The sequence below is a fragment of the Leuresthes tenuis genome, unplaced genomic scaffold (assembly GCF_036924035.1).
Source record: "Leuresthes tenuis unplaced genomic scaffold, fLeuTen1.0.hap1 SCAF_10, whole genome shotgun sequence".
NCBI classification, from domain to species: domain Eukaryota; kingdom Metazoa; phylum Chordata; class Actinopteri; order Atheriniformes; family Atherinopsidae; genus Leuresthes; species Leuresthes tenuis.
In genome coordinates, this window is record NW_027325364.1 from 25,521,186 (window position 1) to 25,541,627 (window position 20,442).

The 20,442-nt window shown below is 42.5% G+C and overlaps 4 non-coding genes across 4 annotated transcripts; 2 read left to right on the forward strand and 2 right to left on the reverse strand.

Annotated features, from left to right (window-relative positions):
* The first annotated feature begins 1,110 nt into the window (after positions 1 to 1,110).
* LOC140317306 (U5 spliceosomal RNA) lies at positions 1,111 to 1,224 on the forward strand. Its single transcript, XR_011917631.1, has one exon. It is a non-coding gene; the product is annotated as a U5 spliceosomal RNA (small nuclear RNA).
* Positions 1,225 to 1,532: 308 nt separating this feature from the next.
* On the forward strand, positions 1,533 to 1,716 carry LOC140317075 (U2 spliceosomal RNA). The gene has a single exon (XR_011917423.1). It is a non-coding gene; the product is annotated as a U2 spliceosomal RNA (small nuclear RNA).
* Positions 1,717 to 3,912: 2,196 nt separating this feature from the next.
* LOC140317026 (U2 spliceosomal RNA) lies at positions 3,913 to 4,103 on the reverse strand. Its single transcript, XR_011917379.1, has one exon. It is a non-coding gene; the product is annotated as a U2 spliceosomal RNA (small nuclear RNA).
* Positions 4,104 to 4,343: 240 nt separating this feature from the next.
* Positions 4,344 to 4,457, reverse strand: LOC140317297 (U5 spliceosomal RNA). The gene has a single exon (XR_011917623.1). It is a non-coding gene; the product is annotated as a U5 spliceosomal RNA (small nuclear RNA).
* Between the last annotated feature and the right edge of the window lie 15,985 nt (positions 4,458 to 20,442).

Genomic DNA, 20,442 nt, shown 5'->3' on the forward strand with positions numbered 1-20,442 from the left:
CGTATACACGTCAACACACTGAATCAAGTTTGCCACAAGAACTCATAAGTTTGGCAGTATTGCTCTGCCGTCAGCAATCATACATCAATTTTATTTTCGTGAGACATGTGCAGGCACCTGTTCATCTACTGTTCTATCACTATGAATTAGTTTATCTATTATCACTAAGGATACTTCTACAACTACTATCAAAGTATGTCCAGACTTCTTATGTTGTCAGTTGCTATATATGAATAAGTGGGTAGCTACTGAGAAGCATTAAGCATGTCACACAGCCCAAACATATAACATTTCAGGACACACCACACAGTTAACAACCACCGTGAAGTGTCAAAGCCCAAACATGTAACATTCAACAGGACACTTACACAACACATTCAAATCAAACAGTCAGACAACATACAAGAACATATACCCCAGCCGGCATTGCTCCCTGCCTATTTTCCTACAGCTCACTATGTGTGCGCACACCTTTATTCACAAACTCTTCAACTTATACTCTTTTACCAAAGCTGCTACAGCTCGATTGGCCGAATACCCTTAGATCCTATTTCGGTGAATTTGACATCTGCCTTACATGTAACAGATTAGCGGTTTAGCAGTTTTAATTTAGTTTGAGTGAAGGAATTCATTTTATAGCAAAATCCGAAATCGTGAAGAACTCATGAAAGTAAGCTTATTCTCGGATTCCTGAAACTTTAGATTTGCTCTTTCTTTTACTGCAAAGTACAACGTTGTTTTTTTTTTGTTTAAATCTTTCTAAACATGGTAAATATGAAGAACAAAGCAGTTTTAACATAGTTTGAGTGAAGGAATTCATTTTATAGATGAAATCCCAAGAGTCTGCTGAGAAAAGAGAGTGAATGCGAAGTAGACTTTAACACGGCTCTGGGAGCGAGCCGAGTGTGGGCTAACCGGGAGAATTGCTGGAAAGAAACGCGACACCGAATGAGCGGTCAGAACAAAGCCTCAATACGGTGTTCCCGTGGTGTTTTTGTTGCTGCCTTGTCGATTGCACAGGGGCAAGCGTTTCAACCAAGCAACGCTCACCATGGGGAAGGTGGCTATGGCAACTAGCCTGATGCCCTGCTCCCGCAGTGACGGATAATCGTACTCTGGTTTCTCTTCATAACATACAAGTCTTTCGCCTTTTACTAAAGACTTTCGTGGAGAGCAGCACTAATGAGTTGTTTCTATTTTTGGCAGGCTTTACCTTTGCGGGTGAAGACCTTTCTGTCTGTGCAAAAGAAATCTTGTTACTGTGCAGAGTGACTTCTCTGAGTAGAGTCGCCTTACTTGTTGCGATTGTGCCGATGTTCGAAGCTGGAGTGCAAAGTTGTTGCTTGAATGGTGCTTGCTGGAGCATGCGGGAGTGCAAAGTTATACCATTTAAAAGGGCTGAAGAGTGCTCAGTGCAGCGGGTGGGCGGAGGTGCAACGTGACACTCTGGCCACCTATGGCCATAAAAAGAACACTGCTACAAGTGCGCATTGTGCCAGCAAGGGCCCTCGGACCTGAAACAGTGGACAGTTATCGCTTCTCGGCCTTTTGGCTAAGATCAAGTGTAGTATCTGTTCTTATCAGTTTAATGTGTCCTCTATACGAGGACTACATATTAAATGGATTTTTAAGAATAGGAGTTGAAAAAGAAGCTTGCTCCGTTCACTCCAAGCATCGACCCAGTACTGCAGTGCCGCTGGGAACGGTGCGCTCTTCTCTGCTCTTGTGAAAAAGCAAACAGCGGTGCAGGATGGAAGTTTCAGGGAGCCCAAGATGAAACTTTCTTTTAATCTGCTGAGAAAAGAGAGTGAATGCGAAGTAGACTTTAACACAGCTCTGGAAGCGAGCCGAGTGTGGGCTAACCGGGAGAATTGCTTGAAAGAAACGCGACACCGAATGAGTGGTCAGAACAAAGCCTCAATACGGTGTTCCCGTGGTGTTTGTGGCTGCCTTGTCTTTTGCACAGAGTAAAAGACAAGGCAGCCATCGAATAGGGCCCGATTGTTCCTACTTGGTCAGCCGAGGAGCAAGGGGGGGGAGCAAGCGTCTCAACCAAGCAAATCTCACCAAGTAGGAACAATCGGGCCCTATTCGATTGCTGCAACACCTGAAAGAGATATTGATGCGAGACCCGATCAAAAGCTTTTTCAAAGTCTAAATTTAAGATGACAAGCCGGGTGTTTCTGTCTCTAGCGTAATCAATGATGTCTCGAATCAGTACGAGGCTGTCGGTGAGTTGTCTCTCTGAGATGGCACAAGCCTGGTCTGGGTGAATTACCTCCTCTAAAACAGAGGACATCCGTGTCGTTAAAACCTTGCTAAAAAGTTTACAGTCAAAATTTAAAAGTGTGATGGGCCTCCAATTCTTTAGGTCAGTCTTATCATTTTTATCAAAAGTGAAGAAATAAATGAATGCCTATCAACAAATGTTGGATCTAAACTCTAGTGCTTCCTCTAAAATAATTTCCTTTCTCAATTTAGAAATGTGTGTGTGTAAGTCACAACACCCGTGACACCAAAACGGCTTTCTTTTCTCTACACTCTGCACTGTGAGCACACACACCAAATCAGAAAGGCTTTTTTCTCTCTTTTCTACATTATGGACTGTGGGGACACAAAACCGCTCTCTCTTTTTTTTTTTATCGTGTGCCAGGGCGTTGTCTCACGTATTAGATTGTGCTTAAGATACGAATGGGTTTTATCAGTCACATCAGAATCCATACATACTGATCCTCCCGTAATAAAATGGTCGGATCTTATCAAACACACTTTGTTTCTTGTGACAATCAAGTCAGCGAAACAGCGTATACACGTCAAGACACTGAATCAAGTTTGCCACAAGAACTCATAAGTTTGGCAGTATTGCTCTGCCGTCAGCAATCATACATCAATTTTATTTTCGTGAGACATGTGCAGGCACCTGTTCATCTACTGTTCTATCACTATGAATTAGTTTATCTATTATCAATAAGGATACTTCTACAACTACTCTATCAAAGTATGTCCGGACTTCTTACGTTGTCAGTTGCTATATATGAATAAGTGGGTAGCTACTGAGAAGCATTAAGCATGTCACACAGCCCAAACATATAACATTTCAGGACACACCACACAGTTAACAACCACAGTGAAGCGTGTCAAAGCCCAAACATGTAACATTCAACAGGACACTTACACAACACATTCAAATCAAACAGTCAGACAACATACAAGAACATATACCCCAGTCGGCATTGCTCCCTGCCTATTTTCCTACAGCTCACCATGTGTGCGCACACCTTTATTCACAAACTCTTCAACTTATACTCTTTTACCGAAGCTGCTAGAGCTCGATTGGCCGAATACCGAATAATCCTAATTCTGTGAATTTGACATCTGCCTTACATGTAACAGATTAGCGATTTAGCAGTTTTAATTTAGTTTGAGTGAAGGAATTCATTTTATAGCAAAATCCGAAATCGTGAAGAACTCATGAAAGTAAGCTTATTCTCGGATTCCTGAAACTTTTTGCTATTTCTTTTACTGCAAAGTACAACGTTGGTTTTTTTGTTTAAATCTTTCAAGACATGGTAAATATGAAGGACAAAGCAGTTTTAACATAGTTTGAGTGAAGGAATTCATTTTATTGATAAAATCCCAAAAGTCTGCTGAGAAAAGAGAGTGAATGCGAAGTAGACTTTAACACGGCTCTGGGAGCGAGCCGAGTGCGGGCTAACCGGGAGAATTGCTTGAAAGAAACGCGACACCGAATGAGCGGTCAGAACAAAGCCTCAATACGGTTTTCCCGTGGTGTTTTTGTTGCTGCCTTGTCTTTTGCACAGAGTAAAAGACAAGGCAGCCATCGAATAGGGCCCGATTGTTCCTACTTGGTCAGCCGAGGAGCTTTTTCGTTTGCTTTTTCACAAGAGTAGAGAAGAGCGCACCGTTCCCAGCGGCACTGCAGTACGGGGTCAATGCTTGGAGTGAACGGAGCAAGCTACTTTTTCAACTCCTATTGCTAAAAATCCATTTAATATGTAGTCCTCGTATAGAGGACATATCAGATATTAAACTGATAAGAACAGATACTACACTTGATCTTAGCCAAAAGGTCGAGAAGCGACAACTGTCCACTGGTTCAGAGTGTCACTTTGCACCTCCGCCCACCCGCTGCACTGAGCACTCTTCAGCCATTTTAAATGGTATAACTTTGCACTCCCGCACGCTCCAGCAAGCACCATTCAAGCAACAACTTTGCACTCCAGCTTCGAACATCGGCACAGTCGCAACAAGTAAGGCGACTCTACTCAGAGAAGTCACTCTGCACAGTAACAAGATTTCTTTTGCACAGACAGAAAGGGCTTCACCCGCAAAGGTAAAGCCTGCCAAAAATAGAAACAACTCATTAGTGCTGCTCTCCACAGAAGTCTTTAGTAAAAGGTGAAAGACTTGTACGTTATGAAGAGAAACCAGAGTATGATTATCCGTCACTGCGGGAGCAGGGCATCAGGCTAGTTGGCATAGCCACCTTCCCCATGGTGAGCTTTGCTTGGTTGAAACGCTTGCTCCCCCCCCCCCTTGCTCCTCGGCTGACCAAGTAGGAACAATCGGGCCCTATTCGATGGCTGCCTTGTCTTTTACTCTGTGCAAAAGACAAGGCAGCAACAAAAACACCACGGGAAAACCGTATTGAGGCTTTGTTCTGACCGCTCATTCGGTGTCGCGTTTCTTTCAAGCAATTCTCCCGGTTAGCCCGCACTCGGCTCGCTCCCAGAGCCGTGTTAAAGTCTACTTCGCATTCACTCTCTTTTCTCAGCAGACTCTTGGGATTAAAACTGCTTTGTCCTTCATATTTACCATGTCTTGAAAGATTTAAACAAAAAAACCAACGTTGTACTTTGCAGTAAAAGAAATAGCAAATCTAAAGTTTCAGGAATCCGAGAATAAGCTTACTTTCATGAGTTCTTCACGATTTCGGATTTTGCTATAAAATGAATTCCTTCACTCAAACTAAATTAAAACTGCTAAACCGCTAATCTGTTACATGTAAGGCAGATGTCAAATTCACCGAATTAGGATTATTCGGTATTCGGCCAATCGAGCTGTAGCAGCTTCGGTAAAAGAGTATAAGTTGAAGAGTTTGTGAATAAAGGTGTGCGCACACATAGTGAGCTGTAGGAAAATAGGCAGGGAGCAATGCCGGCTGGGGTATATGTTCTTGTATGTTGTCTGACTGTTTGATTTGAATGTGTTGTGTAAGTGTCCTGTTGAATGTTACATGTTTGGGCTTTGACACTTCACGGTGGTTGTTAACTGTGTGGTGTGTCCTGAAATGTTATATGTTTGGGCTGTGTGACATGCTTAATGCTTGTCAGTAGCTACCCACTTATTCATATATAGCAACTGACAACATAAGAAGTCTGGACATACTTTGATAGTAGTTTTAGAAGTATCCTTATTGATAATAGATAAACTAATTCATAGTGATAGAACAGTAGATGAACAGGTGCCTGCACATGTCTCACGAAAATAAAATGGGTGCATGATTGCTGACGGCAGAGCAATACTGCCAAACTTATGAGTTCTTGTGGCAAACTTGATTCAGTGTGTTGACGTGTATACGCTGTTTCGCTGACTTGATTGTCACAAGAAACAAAGTGTGTTTGATAAGATCCGACCATTTTATTACGGGAGGATCAGTATGTATGGATTCTGATGTGACTGATAAACCCATTCGTATCGTAAGCATAATCTAATACGTGAGACAACGCCCTGGCACACAATCAAAAAAAAAAAGAGAGAGCGGTTTTGTGTCCCCACAGTCCATAATGTAGAAAAGAGAGAAAAAAGCCTTTCTGATTTGGTGTGTGTTCTCACAGTGCAGAGTGTAGAGAAAAGAGAGAAAAGAAAGCCGTTTTGGTGTCACAGGTGTTGTAACTTACACACACACATTTCTGAATTGAGAAAGGAAATTATTTTAGAGGAAGCACTAGAGTTTAGATCCCACATTTGTTGATAGGCATTCATTTATTTCTTCACTTCTGATGAAGTTTCAACAATAAACAACAAACTTTGTATTATGAGAAAGAACCAGACTCATTCTTCAGGAATCCGAAAATAAGCTCTATTTTACGAGTTATGCACGAATTCGGATTCTCCTATAAAACCTTAACTCTAACCAAGTTAAGACTGCTTTGTCCTTCATATTTATTCATGTCTAATCAAGTTTCAACGATAAACAACGTTGTACTTTGTACTTCTTCAGCAATAAGCATCTCTCGACATATGACGAAATACAGATTTTGCTATAAAATTAATTCCTTCTATCAGCCTGACTCAAATTGTTTGTCCTCCTTATTTATCCACTTCAAATCAAGTTTCAACAATTAAAAAAATGTTGTAGTTTGAGAAAAAACAACTTAATCTTAAGCAATCAGTAGGGTAAGAAAGGGTAAGAAAAGGTGCAAATGCCAACCATACATCACTAAAAGGTGGAGCGGAAGTATTCGGCTGCAAGTAGGTGCGAATGCCTGACAATGTATGATCAAAAGAGGGAGCGGAGGTTTTCGGCTGCAAGGTCTGAATGTCCAACCATAATTTGTAAAAACCGGGGAAGAAAAGGCTCGAAAGCCCGACTATACACCATCAAAAGCGGGAGCGGAGGTGTTCGGCTGCAAGTAGGTGTGAATGTTCGACCATAATTTGTAAAAAGCGGGTAAGAAAAGGTTCGAATGCCCGACTATATATTAACCAAAGCAGGAGGAGAGGTCTTCGGATAAGAGTGGGTGAGAATTTACAACCATAATCTATAAAATGCGGTGAAAAAAAAGGTGTGAATACCCCATAGAACACTAAAAGGTAGAGCGGAAGTGTTCGGCTGCAAGAAGGTGTGAATGTCTGACCATAGTTTGTAAAAAGCGGGTAAGAAAAGGTTCGAATGCCCGAACATACACCATCAAAGGAGGGAGCGGAGGTGTTCTGCTGTAAGAAGGTGTGAATGTCCGACCATAGTTGGCAAAAAGCAGGTAAGAAAAGGTTAAAATACCCGATTGTACACAATCAATAGCGGGAGCAGAGTTGTTCCGCTACTAAAAGGTGTGAAAGTCCGACCATGGTTTGTAAAAAGCGGGTAAGAAAAGGTGCGAATGCCCGACAATGTATGATCAAAAGAGGGAGCGGAGGTTTTCGGCTGAAACAAGGTCTGAATGTCCATCCATATTTTGTAAAAATCTGGGAAGAAAAGGCTCGAAAGCCCGACTATACACCATCAACAGCTGGAGCGGAGGTGTTCAGCTGCAAGAAGGTCTGAATGTCCATCAATAATTGCTAGAAAACATGGAAGAGAATTTTCGAATATCAAACCGCACATGATCATAAGCGGGAGAGGAGGTGTTCAAATGCAAGAAGGTGTGAATGTCCACCCATAATTACTGCAAAATGGGTAAGAAAAGGTACGAATGCCCAACCATACATGATCCTAACAGGGAACGGAGGTGTTTGGCTGCGACAAGGTGTGTTTGTCCACCCATAATTAATGAAAAGCGGGCAACAAGTAGGTTTGAATACCCATCATCAAAAGCAGGAGTGGATGTGTTCGGCTACAAGAAGGTTTGAATGTCTGACCATAGTTTGTAAAAAGCGGGTAAGAAAAGGTTCGAATGCCCGAACATACACCATCAAAGGAGGGAGCGGAGGTGTTCCGCTGTAAGAAGGTGGGAATGTCCAACAGTAATTGGCAAAAAGCGGGTAAGAAAAGGTTAAAATACCCTATTGTACACAATCAATAGCGGGAGCAGAGTTGTTCCGCTACTAAAAGGTGTCAAAGTCCGACCATGAATTGAAAAAGCAGGTAAGAAAAGGTGCGAATGCCCGACAATGTATGATCAAAAGAGGGAGCGGAGGTTTTCAGCTGAAAGAAGGTCTGAATGTCCATCCATAATTTGTAAAAATCGGGGAAGAAAAGGCTCGAAAGCCCGACTATACACCATCAACAGCTGGAGCGGACGTGTTCAGCTGCAAGAAGGTCTGAATGTCCATCAATAATTGCTAGAAAACATGGAAGAGAATTTTCGAATATCAAACCGCACATCATCATAAGCGGGAGAGGAGGTGTTAAAATGCAAAAAGGTGTGAATGTCCACCCATAATTACTGCAAAATGGGTAAGAAAAGGTACGAATGCCCAACCATACATCATCAAAAGCAGGAGTGGATGTGTTCGGCTACAAGAAGGTTTTAATGTCCGACCATAGTTTGTAAAAAGCGGGTAAGAAAAGGTTCGAATGCCCGAACATACACCATCAAAAGAGGGAGCGGAGGTGTTCCACTGTAAGAAGGTATGAATGTCTGACCATAGTTGGTAAAAAGCGGGTAAGAAAAGGTGAAAATACCCGACTGTACACAATCAATAGCGGGAGCGGAGTTGTTCGGCTACTAAAAGGTGTGAAAGTCCGACCCTGGTTTGTAAAAAGCGGGTAAGAGAAGGTGCGAATGCCCGACAATGTATGATCAAAAGAGGGAGCGGAGGTTTTCGGCTGCAAGAAGGTCTGAATGTCCAACAATAATTTTGTAAAAACCGGGGAAGAAAAGGCTCGAAAGCCCGACTATACATCATCAAAAGCGGGAGCGGAGGTGTTCAGCTGCAAGAAGGTCTGAATGTCCATCAATAATTGCTAGAAAACATGAAAGAAAATTTTCGAATATCAAAGCACACATCATCATAAGCGGGAGAGGAGGTGTTCAGCTGCAAGAAGGTGTGAATGTCCGACCATAGTTTGTAAAAAATGGGTAAGAAAAGGTGCGAATGCTCAACCATACATCATCAAAAGCAGGAGTGGATGTGTTCGGCTACAAGAAGGTGTGAATGTCTGACCATAGTTTGTAAAAAGCGGGTAAGAAAAGGTTCGAATGCCCGAACATACACCATCAAAAGAGGGAGCGGAGGTGTTCCGCTGTAAGATGGTGTGAATGTCCAACAATAGTTGGTAAAAAGCGGGTAAGAAAAGGTTAAAATACCCGACTGTACACAATCAATAGCGGGAGCGGAGTTGTTCGGCTACAAGAAGGTGTGAAAGTCCGACCATGGTTTGTAAAAAGCGGGTAAGAAAAGGTTCGAATGCCCGAATATATACCATCAAAAACGGAAGCGGAGGTGTTCGGCTGCAAGAAGGTGTGAACGTCCAACCAAAGTTTGTAAAAAGCAGTGAAGAAAAGTTTCGAATATCCAACCAAACATAATCAAAAGCGGGAGCAGAGCTGTTCGACTGCAAGTAGGTGTGAATGTCAGATCATAATTTGCAAAAAGCTGATGAGAAAGGGTGAGAATACCCGACTATACACCATCAAATGCGGGAGCGGAAGTGTTCGGCTGTGAGTAGGTGTGAATGTCAAACCATAATTGCTGAAAAATGTGTTAGAAAAGACTAGAATGCCGGACCATACATCATCAAAAGCTGGAAAAGTGGTGTTCGGCTGCAAGTAGGTGTGAATGTCCAGCCATAATTACTCACAAACCGGTAAGAAAAGGTATTATTGCCAGACCATAAATTATCAAAACAGGGAGCGGAGGTGGTTCAGCTGCAAGGTGTGAATGTCTGACTAAAGTTTATAAAAAGCGGGTAAGACAAGGTGCGAATGCCTGACAATGTATGATCAAATGAGGGAGCGGAGGTTTTCGGCTGCAAGGTCTGAATGTACAACCATAATTTGTAAAAACCGGGGAAGAAAAGGCTCGAAAGCCCGACTATACACCATCAAAAGCGGGAGCGGAGGTGTTCGGCTGCAAGTAGGTGTGAATGTTCGACCATAATTTGTAAAAAGCGGGTAAGAAAAGGTTTGAATGCCCGACTATATATTAACAAAAGCAGGAGGAGAGGTCTTCGGATAAGAGTGGGTGAGAATTTCCAAACATAATCAATAAAATGCGGTGAAAAAAAAGGTGTGAATACCCCATAGAACACTAAAAGGTGGAGCAGAAGTGTTCGGCTGCAAGAAGGTGTGACTGTTCGACTATATTTGGTGAAAAGCAGGTGAAGCAAGGTCTGAATGCCCAACCTTACATCATCAAAAACGAGATCAGAGGTGTTTGGCTGCAAGAAGGCCATAGTTTGCCAAAAGCGGGTAAGCTGCGAATGACCGACTAAATATCAACAAAAGTGGGGGCGGAGGTCTTCGGATGCAAGTGGGTGTGAATATCCCACCATACAAGTATGGTGGAGAGGAAGCTGTGAATGGCCGACCATAGTAAAAAGCGGGTGAGAAAAGGTGCGAATGTCCAATCATACATGATCAAAACAGGGAGCGGAGGTGTTTGGCTGCGAAAAGGTGTGTATGTCCACCCATAATTAATGAAAAGCGGGCAACAAGTAGGTTTGAATACCCATCATCAAGAGCAGGAGTGGATGTGTTCCGCTACAAGAAGGTTTGAATGTCTGACCATAGTTTGTAAAAAGCGGGTAAGAAAAGGTTCGAGTGCCCGAACATACACCATCAAAAGAGGGAGCGGAGGTGTTCCGCTGTAAGACGGTGTGAATGTCCAACCATAGTTGGTAAAAAGCGGGTAAGAAAAGGTTAAAATACCCGACTGTACACAATCAATAGCGGGAGCAGAGTTGTTCGGCTACAAGAAGGTGTGAAAGTCCGACCATGGTTTGTAAAAAGCGGGTAAGAAAAGGTGCGAATGCCCGACAATGTATGATCAAAAGAGGGAGTGGAGGTTTTCGGCTGCAAGAAGGTCTGAATGTCCAACCATAATTTGTAAAAACCGGGGAAGAAAAGGCTCGAAAGCCCGACTATACACCATCAAAAGTGGGAGCGGAGGTGTTCAGCTTCAAGACGGTCTGAATGTCCATCAATAATTGCTAGAAAACATGAAAGAAAATTTTCGAATATCAAACTGCACATGATCATAAGCAGGAGAGGAGGTGTTCAGCTGCAAGAAGGTGTGAATGTCTACCCATAATTACTGAAAAATGGGTAAGAAAAGGTGCGAATGCCTAACCATACATCATCAAAAGAGGGAGCAGAGGTGTTCCGCTGTAAGACGGTGTGAATGTCCGACCATAGATGGTAAAAAGCGGGTAAGAAAAGGTTAAATTACCCGACTGTACACAATCAAAAGAGGGAGCGGAGTTGTTCAGCTAAGAGAAGGTGTGAAAGTCCGACCTTGGTTTGTAAAAAGCGGGTAAGAAAAGGTTCGTATGCCCGAATATACACCATCAAAAGCGGAAGCGGAGGTGTTCGGCTGCAAGATATTGTGAACGTCCGACCAAAGTTTGTAAAAAGCAGTTAAGAAAAGGTTCGAATGCCCGACTATATATTAACCAAAGCAGGAGGAGAGGTCTTCGGATAAGAGTGGGTGAGAATTTACAACCATAATCTATAAAATGCGGTGAAAAAAAAGGTGTGAATATCCCATAGAACACTAAAAGGTAGAGCGGAAGTGTTCGGCTGCAAGAAGGTGTGAATGTCTGACCATAGTTTGTAAAAAGCGGGTAAGAAAAGGTTCGAATGCCCGAACATACACCATCAAAGGAGGGAGCGGAGGTGTTCCGCTGTAAGAAGGTGTGAATGTCCGACCATAGTTGGCAAAAAGCAGGTAAGAAAAGGTTAAAATACCCGATTGTACACAATCAATAGCGGGAGCAGAGTTGTTCCACTACTAAAAGGTGTGAAAGTCCGACCATGGTTTGTAAAAAGCGGGTAAGAAAAGGTGCGAATGCCCGACAATGTATGATCAAAAGAGGGAGCGGAGGTTTTCGGCTGAAACAAGGTCTGAATGTCCATCCATATTTTGTAAAAATCTGGGAAGAAAAGGCTCGAAAGCCCGACTATACACCATCAACAGCTGGAGCGGAGGTGTTCAGCTGCAAGAAGGTCTGAATGTCCATCAATAATTGCTAGAAAACATGGAAGAGAATTTTCGAATATCAAACCGCACATGATCATAAGCGGGAGAGGAGGTGTTCAAATGCAAGAAGGTGTGAATGTCCACCCATAATTACTGCAAAATGGGTAAGAAAAGGTACGAATGCCCAACCATACATGATCCTAACAGGGAGCGGAGGTGTTTGGCTGCGACAAGGTGTGTTTGTCCACCCATAATTAATGAAAAGCGGGCAACAAGTAGGTTTGAATACCCATCATCAAAAGCAGGAGTGGATGTGTTCGGCTACAAGAAGGTTTGAATGTCTGACCCTACACCATCAAAGGAGGGAGCGGAGGTGTTCCGCTGTAAGAAGGTGGGAATGTCTAACAGTAATTGGCAAAAAGCGGGTAAGAAAAGGTTAAAATACCCTATTGTACACAATCAATAGCGGGAGCAGAGTTGTTCCGCTACTAAAAGGTGTCAAAGTCCGACCATGAATTGAAAAAGCAGGTAAGAAAAGGTGCGAATGCCCGACAATGTATAATCAAAAGAGGGAGCGGAGGTTTTCAGCTGAAAGAAGGTCTGAATGTCCATCCATAATTTGTAAAAATCGGGGAAGAAAAGGCTCGAAAGCCCGACTATACACCATCAACAGCTGGAGCGGAGGTGTTCAGCTGCAAGAAGGTCTGAATGTCCATCAATAATTGCTAGAAAACATGGAAGAGAATTTTCGAATATCAAACCGCACATGATCATAAGCGGGAGAGGAGGTGTTAAAATGCAAAAAGGTGTGAATGTCCACCCATAATTACTGCAAAATGGGTAAGAAAAGGTACGAATGCCCAACCATACATCATCAAAAGCAGGAGTGGATGTGTTCGGCTACAAGAAGGTTTTAATGTCCGACCATAGTTTGTAAAAAGCGGGTAAGAAAAGGTTCGAATGCCCGAACATACACCATCAAAAGAGGGAGCGGAGGTGTTCCACTGTAAGAAGGTATGAATGTCTGACCATAGTTGGTAAAAAGCGGGTAAGAAAAGGTGAAAATACCCGACTGTACACAATCAATAGCGGGAGCGGAGTTGTTCGGCTACTAAAAGGTGTGAAAGTCCGACCCTGGTTTGTAAAAAGCGGGTAAGAGAAGGTGCGAATGCCCGACAATGTATGATCAAAAGAGGGAGCGGAGGTTTTCGGCTGCAAGAAGGTCTGAATGTCCAACAATAATTTTGTAAAAACCGGGGAAGAAAAGGCTCGAAAGCCCGACTATACATCATCAAAAGCGGGAGCGGAGGTGTTCAGCTGCAAGAAGGTCTGAATGTCCATCAATAATTGCTAGAAAACATGAAAGAAAATTTTCGAATATCAAAGCACACATCATCATAAGCGGGAGAGGAGGTGTTCAGCTGCAAGAAGGTGTGAATGTCCGACCATAGTTTGTAAAAAATGGGTAAGAAAAGGTGCGAATGCTCAACCATACATCATCAAAAGCAGGAGTGGATGTGTTCGGCTAAAAGAAGTTTTGAATGTCCGACCATAGTTCGTAAAATGCGGGTAAGAAAAGGTTCGAATGCCCGAACATACACCATCAAAAGAGGGAGTTGAGGTGTTCCGCTGTAAGACGGTGTGAATGTCCAACAATAGTTGGTAAAAAGCGGGTAAGAAAAGGTTAAAATACCCGACTGTACACAATCAATAGCGGGAGCGGAGTTGTTCGGCTACAAGAAGGTGTGAAAGTCCGACCATGGTTTGTAAAAAGCGGGTAAGAAAAGGTTCGAATGCCCGAATATATACCATCAAAAGCGGAAGCGGAGGTGTTCGGCTGCAAGAAGGTGTGAACGTCCAACCAAAGTTTGTAAAAAGCAGTGAAGAAAAGTTTCGAATATCCAACCAAACATAATCAAAAGCGGGAGCAGAGCTGTTCGACTGCAAGTAGGTGTGAATGTCAGATCATAATTTGCAAAAAGCTGATGAGAAAGGGTGAGAATGCCCGAATATACACCATCAAATGCGGGAGCGGAAGTGTTCGGCTGTGAGTAGGTGTGAATGTCAAACCATAATTGCTGAAAAATGTGTTAGAAAAGACTAGAATACCGGACCATACATCATCAAAAGCTGGAAAAGTGGTGTTCGGCTGCAAGTAGGTGTGAATGTCCAGCCATAATTACTCACAAACCGGTAAGAAAAGGTAGTATTGCCAGACCATACATTATCAAAACAGGGAGCGGAGGTGGTTCAGCTGCAAGGTGTGAATGTCTGACTAAAGTTTATAAAAAGCGGGTAAGACAAGGTGCGAATGCCTGACAATGTATGATCAAATGAGGGAGCAGAGGTTTTCGGCTGCAAGGTCTGAATGTACAACCATAATTTGTAAAAACCGGGGAAGAAAAGGCTCGAAAGCCCGACTATACACCATCAAAAGCGGGAGCGGAGGTGTTCGGCTGCAAGTAGGTGTGAATGTTCGACCATAATTTGTAAAAAGCGGGTAAGAAAAGGTTTGAATGCCCGACTATGTATTAACAAAAGCAGGAGGAGAGGTCTTCGGATAAGAGTGGGTGAGAATTTCCAACCATAATCAATAAAATGCGGTGAAAAAAAAGGTGTGAATACCCCATAGAACACTAAAAGGTGGAGCAGAAGTGTTCGGCTGCAAGAAGGTGTGACTGTTCGACTATATTTGGTGAAAAGCAGGTGAAGCAAGGTCTGAATGCCCAACCTTACATCATCAAAAACGAGATCAGAGGTGTTTGGCTGCAAGAAGGCCATAGTTTGCAAAAAGCGGGTAAGCTGCGAATGACCGACTAAATATCAACAAAAGTGGGGGCGGAGGTCTTCGGATGCAAGTGGGTGTGAATATCCCACCATACAAATATGGTGGAGAGGAAGCTGTGAATGGCCGACCATAGTAAAAAGCGGGTGAGAAAAGGTGCGAATGTCCAATCATACATGATCAAAACAGGGAGCGGAGGTGTTTGGCTGCGACAAGGTGTGTATGTCCACCCATAATTAATGAAAAGCGGGCAACAAGTAGGTTTGAATACCCATCATCAAAAGCAGGAGTGGATGTGTTCCGCTACAAGAAGGTTTGAATGTCTGACCATAGTTTGTAAAAAGCGGGTAAGAAAAGGTTCGAGTGCCCGAACATACACCATCAAAAGAGGGAGCGGAGGTGTTCCGCTGTAAGACGGTGTGAATGTCCAACCATAGTTGGTAAAAAGCGGGTAAGAAAAGGTTAAAATACCCGACTGTACACAATCAATAGCGGGAGCGGAGTTGTTCGGCTACAAGAAGGTGTGAAAGTCCGACCATGGTTTGTAAAAAGCGGGTAAGAAAAGGTTCGAATGCCCGAATATATACCATCAAAAGCGGAAGCTGAGGTGTTCGGCTGCAAGAAGGTGTGAACGTCCAACCAAAGTTTGTAAAAAGCAGTGAAGAAAAGTTTCGAATATCCAACCAAACATAATCAAAAGCGGGAGCAGAGCTGTTCGACTGCAAGTAGGTGTGAATGTCAGATCATAATTTGCAAAAAGCTGATGAGAAAGGGTGAGAATACCCGACTATACACCATCAAATGCGGGAGCGGAAGTGTTCGGCTGTGAGTAGGTGTGAATGTCAAACCATAATTGCTGAAAAATGTGTTAGAAAAGACTAGAATGCCGGACCATACATCATCAAAAGCTGGAAAAGTGGTGTTCGGCTGCAAGTAGGTGTGAATGTCCAGCCATAATTACTCACAAACCGGTAAGAAAAGGTAGTATTGCCAGACCATACATTATCAAAACAGGGAGCGGAGGTGGTTCAGCTTCAAGGTGTGAATGTCTGACTAAAGTTTATAAAAAGCGGGTAAGACAAGGTGCGAATCCCTGACAATGTATGATCAAATGAGGGAGCGGAGGTTTTCGGCTGCAAGGTCTGAATGTACAACCATAATTTGTAAAAACCGGGGAAGAAAAGGCTCGAAAGCCCGACTATACACCATCAAAAGCGGGAGCGGAGGTGTTCGGCTGCAAGTAGGTGTGAATGTTCGACCATAATTTGTAAAAAGCGGGTAAGAAAAGGTTTGAATGCCCGACTATATATTAACAAAAGCAGGAGGAGAGGTCTTCGGATGAGAGTGGGTGAGAATTTCCAACCATAATCAATAAAATGCGGTGAAAAAAAAGGTGTGAATACCCCATAGAACACTAAAAGGTGGAGCAGAAGTGTTCGGCTGCAAGAAGGTGTGACTGTTCGACTATATTTGGTGAAAAGCAGGTGAAGCAAGGTCTGAATGCCCAACCTTACATCATCAAAAACGAGATCAGAGGTGTTTGGCTGCAAGAAGGCCATAGTTTGCCAAAAGCGGGTAAGCTGCGAATGGCCGACTAAATATCAACAAAAGTGGGGGCGGAGGTCTTCGGATGCAAGTGGGTGTGAATATCCCACCATACAAGTATGGTGGAGAGGAAGCTGTGAATGGCCGACCATAGTAAAAAAGCGGGTGAGAAAAGGTGCGAATGTCCAATCATACATGATCAAAACAGGGAGCGGAGGTGTTTGGCTGCGACAAGGTGTGTATGTCCACCCATAATTAATGAAAAGCGGGCAACAAGTAGGTTTGAATACCCATCATCAAAAGCAGGAGTGGATGTGTTCCGCTACAAGAAGGTTTGAATGTCTGACCATAGTTTGTAAAAAGCGGGTAAGAAAAGGTTCGAGTGCCCGAACATACACCATCAAAAGAGGGAGCGGAGGTGTTCCGCTGTAAGACGGTGTGAACGTCCAACCATAGTTGGTAAAAAGCGGGTAAGAAAAGGTTAAAATACCCGACTGTACACAATCAATAGCGGGAGCGGAGTTGTTCGGCTACAAGAAGGTGTGAAAGTCCGACCATGGTTTGTAAAAAGCGGGTAAGAAAAGGTGCGAATGCCCGACAATGTATGATCAAAAGAGGGAGTGGAGGTTTTCGGCTGCAAGAAGGTCTTGAATGTCCAACCATAATTTGTAAAAACCGGGGAAGAAAAGGCTCGAAAGCCCGACTATACACCATCAAAAGTGGGAGCGGAGGTGTTCAGCTTCAAGACGGTCTGAATGTCCATCAATAATTGCTAGAAAACATGAAAGAAAATTTTCGAATATCAAACTGCACATGATCATAAGCAGGAGAGGAGGTGTTCAGCTGCAAGAAGGTGTGAATGTCTACCCATAATTACTGAAAAATGGGTAAGAAAAGGTGCGAATGCCTAACCATACATCATCAAAAGAGGGAGCTGAGGTGTTCCGCTGTAAGACGGTGTGAATGTCCGACCATAGATGGTAAAAAGCGGGTAAGAAAAGGTTAAATTACCCGACTGTACACAATCAAAAGAGGGAGCGGAGTTGTTCAGCTAAGAGAAGGTGTGAAAGTCCGACCTTGGTTTGTAAAAAGCGGGTAAGAAAAGGTTCGTATGCCCGAATATACACCATCAAAAGCGGAAGCGGAGGTGTTCGGCTGCAAGATATTGTGAACGTCCGACCAAAGTTTGTAAAAAGCAGTTAAGAAAAGGTTCGAATATCTAACCAAACATAAGAATGAGTCTTTTCCGCTGTAGAATGCCCGACTATAGACCATCAAATGCGGGAGCGGAGGTGTTCGGCTCTGAGTAGGTGTGAATGTCCGACCATAATTGCTGAAGAATGTGTTAGAAAAAGTAAGAATGCTGGACCATACATCATCAAAAGCGGTAGAGATGGTGTTCGGCTGCAAAAAGGTGTGACTGTTCGACTAAAGTTTGTAAAAAGTGGGTAAGACAAAGTGCGAATGCCTGACAATGTATGATCAAAAGCGGGAGCGGAGGTGTTCAGCTGCAAGAAGGTCTACATGTCCATCAATAATTGCTAGAAAACATGAAAGAAACTTTTCGAAAATCAAACCGCACATGATCATAAGTGGGATAGGAGGTGTTCAGCTGCAAGGTGTGAATGTCCACCCATAATTCCTGAAAAATGGGCAAAAAGAAGGTGTGAATGCCCAACCATACATCATGAAAAGCAGGAGTGGAAGTGTTCAGCTACAAGAAGGTGTGAACGTCCAACCAAAATATGTAAAAAGAAGTTAAGAAAAGGTTCGAATATCCAACCAAACATAATCAAAAGCGGGAGCAGAGCTGTTCGACTGCAAGTAGGTGTGAATGTCAGATCATAATTTGCAAAAAGCTGATGAGAAAGGGTGAGAATGCCCGACTATACATCATCAAATGCGGGAGCGGAGTTGTTCGGCTGTGAGTAGGTGTGAATCTCCGACCATAATTGCTGAAAAATGTGTTAGAAAAGGTAAAAATGCCGGTCCATACATCATCAAAAGCGAGAGAGGTTATGTTCGGCTGCAAGTAGGTGTGAATGTCCAGCCATAATTACTCACAAACGGGTAAGAAAAGGTAGTATTGCCAGACCATATATGATCAAAACAGGGAGCGGAGGTGGTTCAGCTGCAAGAAGGTTTGAATGTCAAACTAAAGTTCAAATATATTAACAAAAGCGGGAGGAGAGGTCTTCGGATGAAATTGGTTGAAAATTTCCAACCATAATGTATAAAATGCGGTGAAAAAAAAGGTGTGATAGAACACTAAAAGGTGGTACGGAAGTGTTCGGCTGCAAGAAGGTGTGAATGTCCGACTATATTTGGTGAAAAGCAGGTGAAGCAAGGTCTGAATGCCCAACCTTACATCATCAAAAGCAAGATCAGAGTTGTTTGGCTGCAAGAAGGCCATAGTTTGCCAAAAGCGGGTAAGGTGCGAATGTCCGACTAAATATCAACAAAATTTGGGGCGGAGGTCTTCGGATGCAAGTGGGTGGGAATATCCCACCATACAAGTATGGTGGAGAGGAAGCTGTGAATAGCCGACCATAGTTTGGAAAAAGCGGGTAAGAAAAGGTTTGAATGCCCGAACATACACCATCAAAAGAGGGAGCGGAGGTGTTCCGCTGTACGAAGGTGTGAATGTCCGACCATACTTGGTAAAAAGCGGGTAAGAAAAGGTTAAAATACCCGACTGTACACAATCAATAGCGGGAGCGGATGTGTTCGGCTACAAGAAGGTGTGACAGTCCGACAATGGTTTGTAAAAAGCGGGTAAGAAAAGGTGCGAATGTCCGAAAATGTATGATCAAAAGAGAGAGCGGAGGTTTTCGGATACACGAAGGTTTGAATGTCCTACCATAGTTTGTAAATAGCGGGTAAGAAAAGGTTCGAATGCCCGACTATAAACCATAAAAAGCGGGAGCGGAGGTGTTCCGCTGTAAGACGGTGTGAATGTCCGACCATAGTTGGTAAAAAGTGGGTAAGAAAAGGTTAAAATACCCGACTGTACACAATCAATAGCGGGAGCGGAAGTGTTCGGCTACAAGAAGGTGTGAAGAAGATGCAGTAGAAGAAGTTGAAATCCATCTACACATTGATAAATATGAAGGACAAAGCAGTTCCCACTTGCCCATAAGAAAATTAAGCTTATTCTCGGATTCCTGATCCTTCAGTGTTGCTCTTTCTTCTACTGCAAAATACAGTGTTGTTCTTTGTTGAAGTCGATCTAGACATTGAGAAATATGAAGGAAAAAGCAGTTTTAACTTGGTTTGAGTGAATGAATTCATTTTATACATAAAATCCGAAATCGTGCAGAACTCATGAAAATAAGCTTATTCTCGGATTCCTAAAACTTTTGATTGGCTCTTTCTTTTACTGCAAAGTACAACGTTGTTTTTTTGTTTAAATCTATCGAGACATTGATAAATATGAAGGAAAAAGCAGTTTTAACTTGGTTTGAGTGAATGAATTCATTTTATACATAAAATCCGAAATCGTGCAGAACTCATGAAAATAAGCTTATTCTCGGATTCCTAAAACTTTTGATTGGCTCTTTCTTTTACTGCAAAGTACAACGTTGTTTTTTTGTTTAAATCTATCGAGACATTGATAAATATGAAGGTAAAAGCCGTTTTAACATAGTTTGAGTGAAGGAATTGATTTTATAGAAAAAATCCCAAATCATGCAGAACTCCTCAAAAGGGGCGTATGGCTTAATCACAAGTGTGGTTCTTTCTCATTCAGGGTAGTATGAGGAAGTTTATGCTTGAAATATATGTAGAAATGGGAACATATGAAGGACAAAGCAGTGTTAACTTAGTTTGAGAGAAGGAATTCATTTTATACATAAAATCCCAAATCATGCAGAACGTATGAAAATAAGTTTATTCTCGGATTCCTAAAACTTTTGTTTTGCTCTTTCTTGTATTGCAAAGTACAACGTTGTTTTTTTTTATTAAATCTATTGAGACATTGATAAATATGAAGGAAAAAGCAGTTTTAACTTGGTTTGAGTGAATGAATTCATTTTATACATAAAATCCGAAATCGTGCAGAACTCATGAAAATAAGCTTGTTCTCGGATTCCTAAAACTTTTGATTTGCTCTTTCTTTTATTGCAAAGTACAACGTTGTTTTTTTTAATTAAATCTATTGAGACATTGATAAATATGAAGGAAAAAGCAGTTTTAACTTGGTTTGAGTGAATGAATTCATTTTATACATAAAATCCGAAATCGTGCAGAACTCATGAAAATAAGCTTATTCTCGGATTCCTAAAACT